This window comes from Belonocnema kinseyi, chromosome 4 (assembly GCF_010883055.1).
Source record: "Belonocnema kinseyi isolate 2016_QV_RU_SX_M_011 chromosome 4, B_treatae_v1, whole genome shotgun sequence".
NCBI classification, from domain to species: domain Eukaryota; kingdom Metazoa; phylum Arthropoda; class Insecta; order Hymenoptera; family Cynipidae; genus Belonocnema; species Belonocnema kinseyi.
In genome coordinates, this window is record NC_046660.1 from 81,326,476 (window position 1) to 81,332,121 (window position 5,646).

Genomic DNA, 5,646 nt, shown 5'->3' on the forward strand with positions numbered 1-5,646 from the left:
AATAAATTTGAATGTGGTTTTATAGCCTAATATTATGAAGGCATTTTTTGTTTTTGAATTGAATTTTCGTGCTTAACAAATTCATATTTCATAAACTATTAGTCTCAGAAGGTTCAATGAATGCTAATTTAAGAGACCACTTTATCTTTTAAAAATCATTTGATTCGTATTATACGATGCTTTACGTAAACCGGGAAAAACGGAGCTGTACTGTATTTTTATTTGTTCGAGGGTTTTTGATCTTTAGCAGTACTTCTATTTGAATGTTTTAGGGGGATGGGGGAAAACTCGATGATATTTTCGAGTTCCAGCCCTTTCTCTTTTCTCGTGCAATTAGACTGGACCAGATTCACAGATCTCAGGAATTTTTACTGTATTTATACCAAGAAAAAAAAATTCTGCGCTTTAATTTCTTTCAAAAACGTGTTCTAGTTCTAAATTCATACAAAGTTGACACTACTATCCAACAAAAAGAAACTAATAATCACATAAAATTTTTATTATCGTAGGAATGTCAAACTAATTAAGTGCTACCGATTTGTGTTAAGTAAGAAAATTTTTTGTTTAATTTAAAAATCTATCTCAAATCAGCGCTCATGCGCAAGTGTCATTGGATATTGCAGATAATTAAAAACATATTTTCGTTACTAAAAAATCAATTTTACACTTTAATCTCCTGATAATTGATATGAGAAACTCAAGCTTTCTTTCAAGCTTTGATATGAAATCGGACAGTATGACCCTGATGACACTCAGAGAAAATTTTTCTTGGAAGAAAAGCATTGCCCTCTTGCCTGTTTTGTTTTGAACGACATGAATATATTTTTTACACAAAAAGAGTTATTAGGCACAAGAGAATTTTGTGCTGTAAAAGGACTTCTGTAGAGATATTGTGGTACAATAAGAGGCGAATATTTTTTGTTTTTGATCAAAAAATTCTTCACAATCTTAGGGTTAAATTAATATTCAGGTGAATTATGTAAAAATTTATGATTAAAAAAAATGTTTTATCTTGAGAACCAAATGACATAATTTAATTTGTAATATGATGATTAACTAATAGGTATGTTCAGTTTAGGATGATTTGCCTTCGCGCGCTCTGAAATTCAATTTGTGCTGGCAGAAAGGCGTGCGCGAAATGCGATGCGCGGACTGAAGAATTGAAATCTTTTCATTCTCAAAGCTCATAATTTAAATAAAAAATTTTTAAGCTTAGTAAATGTGACACATTCTTTTAGTAAAACAAACAATAAAATTATCCATTTAAAAATATTAATACTTTTCAAAGGATTTTTGTCAAAAATCTGGGTTGTTCAGAAAGTAATTTCTCTCAAATTTTTCAAATCCTTTAAAATCTTTTGAAATACCTAGACCTTTTTTTAAGATTTTTAAAGTGCTTTGGGATTTTTTTTTAATAACCCTTCCAATATTTTTTTTAATTCGTTGAAATTCCTGTAAATTAAAAAAATGAATTAAAAATTCCTTGACAACTTTTAAAAGATCCTCAAATATTTAAAATCCTTAAAAATCTTTTGAAATCTCTTGAAATTTTTTAAAGCTTTAGATTGGAATTTAGAAAAGAGAAAATTTTCAAAACGTTAAATATTGAAATGATTGTAAATTAGAGTTTTGAAAATGGGATAAATACAAATTCAAAGCTTTCGAAATTGAAATTTCGCAAATTTTTAACTATTCAATAAGAATAATTTTCAAATCGATGGGATTCAAGTCTTCAAATTTTTAACTGTAAACTCGGAAGTTTATTTATAAAAAATTAATAATCACAAATAAATTGAAAGCGTTTAAAATTGAAATGTATGTTTTTCAATTGGACAATGAAATGAAACGATTTCAGACTGAAATTTAGAAAACAGAAAAATTTTTAACACGTTTAAAATTTAACTGTTTGTAGATTAGTTAAACTATTAAATTAAAGTTTTAATAAAAATTACGCGAGTTAAAGTTTAACTATGTCTGAAACAGTTTTTGTTTATAATTATGAAATTATATATCTTTTCTTGAAAAACATACTTTTAAATTTTGAACACCTTCAATTTATTTATGATTACTAATTTTTTTGTAAATAAACTTCCAAGTTCACAATTCAAAATTTATAGACTTGAATCCCATCGAGTTGAAAATTTATTCCATTTCATAGTTGAAAATTTTTTAATATTAAATTTCGAAAGCTTTGCATTTTTATTGATCCCATTTTCAAAACTCTAATCTACAAACATTTCAGTATGTAACGTTTTGAAATTTTTCTCTTTTCTAAATTTCAATTTGAAACTTTACAAAATTTCAAGAGATTTCAAAAGATTTTCAAGGATTTTAAATATTTGAGGATGTTTTAAAAGATTTGAAATATTTCAGGGTATTTTTAAATTTTCAAGGAATTTTCAAGAGCTTTAAAAAATTTCAAGAAATATCAAAAGATTTTTAGGAATTTTAAATATTTGAGGATGTTTCAAAAGATGTCAAGGAATTTTTAATTTATTTTTATAATTCAGAGGAATTTCAAAGAATTAAGAAATTTTGGAAGGATTGTTTAAAAAAAATACAAAGTACTTTAGAAATATTAAAAAAATGTTTCACGTATTTCAAAAGACTTGAAAAATTTGAGAGAATTTTAAATGATCCCAAGGAATTATAAATTGATTAAAGTAATTTAATATGAGATTTTAAAGGATTTGATACATTTCAGGATACTTTAACAGATTCCAAGGAATTTTCATCTTATTTTTATAATTTTAAGGAATTACAAAGAATTTTAAAGAAGTACTTTAAAAATCTTTTTAAAAAAAGGTCAAGGTATGTTAAAATATTTTGGAGGTGTTGCAGTATTTAAGAGTATTTTAAAATGTTACAAGGAATTTTCAATTGATTAAGGTAATTTAATATGAGATTTTGAAAGGTTTAATATATTTTAGGATATTTTAATAGATTCCAAATAATTTTGAATTGATTTCAATAATGTATTATGAGATTGTAAAAGATAGGAAATATTTTAGGGTATTTTTAAAATTTCAAGGAATTTTCAAGAGCTTTGGATGTCATCAAGAGATTTCAAAAGATTTAAAAGGATTTTAAATATTGGAGGATGTTTAAGAAGATGTTAATGAATTTTTAATTCATTTTTATAATTTAAAGGAATTTTAAAGAATTTTAACAATTTTAACAGAGTTATTTAAAATAATTTCAATGTACTTTCGAAATCATTAAAAGGTGTCAAGGTGTTTCAAAAAAATTTGAAGTTTTCGAAATATTTGAGAGTATTTTAAAAGGTTTCCAAGGAATGTTCAATTGATCGCAGTAATATAATATGAGATTTCAAAGGATTTGATATATTTTAGGATATTTTAATAGATTCCAAAGAATTTTCTAATGCTTTCAATAATTTAGTACAAGATTTTAAAGGATTTGAAATATTTTAGGGTATTTTGAACATTGCAAGGAATTTCCAAGAGCTTTGAAATATTTCAAGAGATTTTAAACGATTTTAAATATTTTAGGATGTTTCAAGACATTCCAAGGAATTTTCAATTAATTTCAATAATTTAAAACAATTTCAAAGAATCTTAATGATTTTTTCAACTTTCCTGGTTGATAATGGAAATACTTTGTTAACATTTTTTTATGATTTATCAATTTAGTTAATGTAGTATAGAATTCAGCTTTTTGGATGAGAATTTAACTTTTTGTTTAAAAATAAAAAAAAAATTTTTAATTTATGTATTTTATTTAAAGTTTATTTTTTTGTAGAAAACTAATTGTTTTAGTGGAAATTTTAACTATTTCTATTAAAAGTTAGTCAGCTAGTCATTAATATTAATATAATATTTTATAATTATAATGTTAACATTAATAATATATATAATAGTAATAATATCCATATTATATACACCTGAAAAACATAAACTCAAAATCGACACATACATGAAATTAAGAATCACGCAAAACATTAAAATCGTCAATTTCTTTCAAATGCGGATCGAGATATAAATAGAATACCGAAGTTTTCCGAAGCTTTCATATCGGCAATCATCGTGCAGCAGAAGACCAGAGAAAACCGAAGTTCGAGTCGTGCATTTTCGGATTAAACGCGAACTTACAGTGGTAATCATGCACCTTCCGTTTCGCGGCTCCCAAACGGTAGATATGGTGGGGGTATATTTCTAGCTGATCTGCAGCTCTGAATAATAATACAAATTACATTACAATTGAAAGAATAACTGAATAAGCTTTCTAACATTTTCGCCCCTATAATATTTTTAAGTACAGTTAAATGACATCTAAAATCATTAAAAGATTTTGTTTACACAAGCTTTCTCAACAGTGAGAAATTTTCGGGGCCTTTCATACTATAGATACGGCTCTGATTCTCACAAGCGGTGAAAGGAACACCTAGTGAGTATATAAGGGCCGTTCGAATATTGACATTCAGCGTGCAAAACTGCGTTGGTTCGTTAGTGTATACAGCGTTATATGTGGTAGTATTAAGTTAGTTTAGTATAGGTATGCGTATAAGCCATAAAGTCAGGTATGCTGCAAAAATATTGTGTGCAATTATGGGTGTGTGTGTGTGTATATATATGCATCGAAGCGTAGGTGTGCCTTGAACTTGTAACGCTATGAATAATTGCTTTTTTGTTTCCTTTTTTCTCGATTTTTTTCGACTGTCGCTGAGACTCTCGTTAACTGGATTAGAAATTTGATACCGCTGTTCATTTCAACTCTAGAATTAACTTTTTTTAATTCTTTTGAAATGTTTTATAATTTCTAGATAATTATTGACCACATTCTTTAACAAGGAGGTTTCAAAACTTTATTCGACTTCTTCTAGTATCCGAGACTAACACACAAAGTCGACGAATTTTTAAACGACTAAGTCTTTCCGTGGAGATAAACTAACATTGAGCTAAGTTAACGGCTTATAAATGTTTGATCCGATGGTAACCAAACCATGTACTATATAGCATTATTATTTAACACTGTTTAAAAAAAAGATCCGTGTTTAATTTCTTCTAACATGATTTTTTCTCTTTAGAATAAAATATTTATATCTAATTGCATTTTTATGTATAAAATTCATAATAGGTGTAACTTGAAACATTCGAAAAAACAATGTTTTTTTTTAAACGATACAAGGTAAACAAACAAATTAGTAGACAAGAGTTGTGCAATGTTCACCCAAAAAGGATCTACAAATTTGTTATAAACATTCGTTATAAAAATAATTTAGAACATTTTTTAAACAAAATTTATCGCCTTAATTGTATCTATAATTTTCTTAGAACAACTTTAAGCTAGAGTGCGCATTTTTCAATTAAATCCTAAATAATAACATTGAATATAAGCAAATTATATGAATGAAAGAACGACGAACATTGCAATACAATTTTTTAATAAAAAAATTATTTTACTATTTAATGCGCCCTTTTCGTTAATTATGAAAACAATACAATAAAAATAGGTCTATTTTATTACAAGGGCATATTATGAATTGTAATAATATACATTTGTTAAAATAATATATATTTTAAGGGGTGCCCAGAGGTAGACCGCGGAAAGAATGGTTAGAATGTGTGAATGAGACCCTACTTAGAAGAGACATAAGAAGTCACAGAAACACGAGAGCCTGCATGA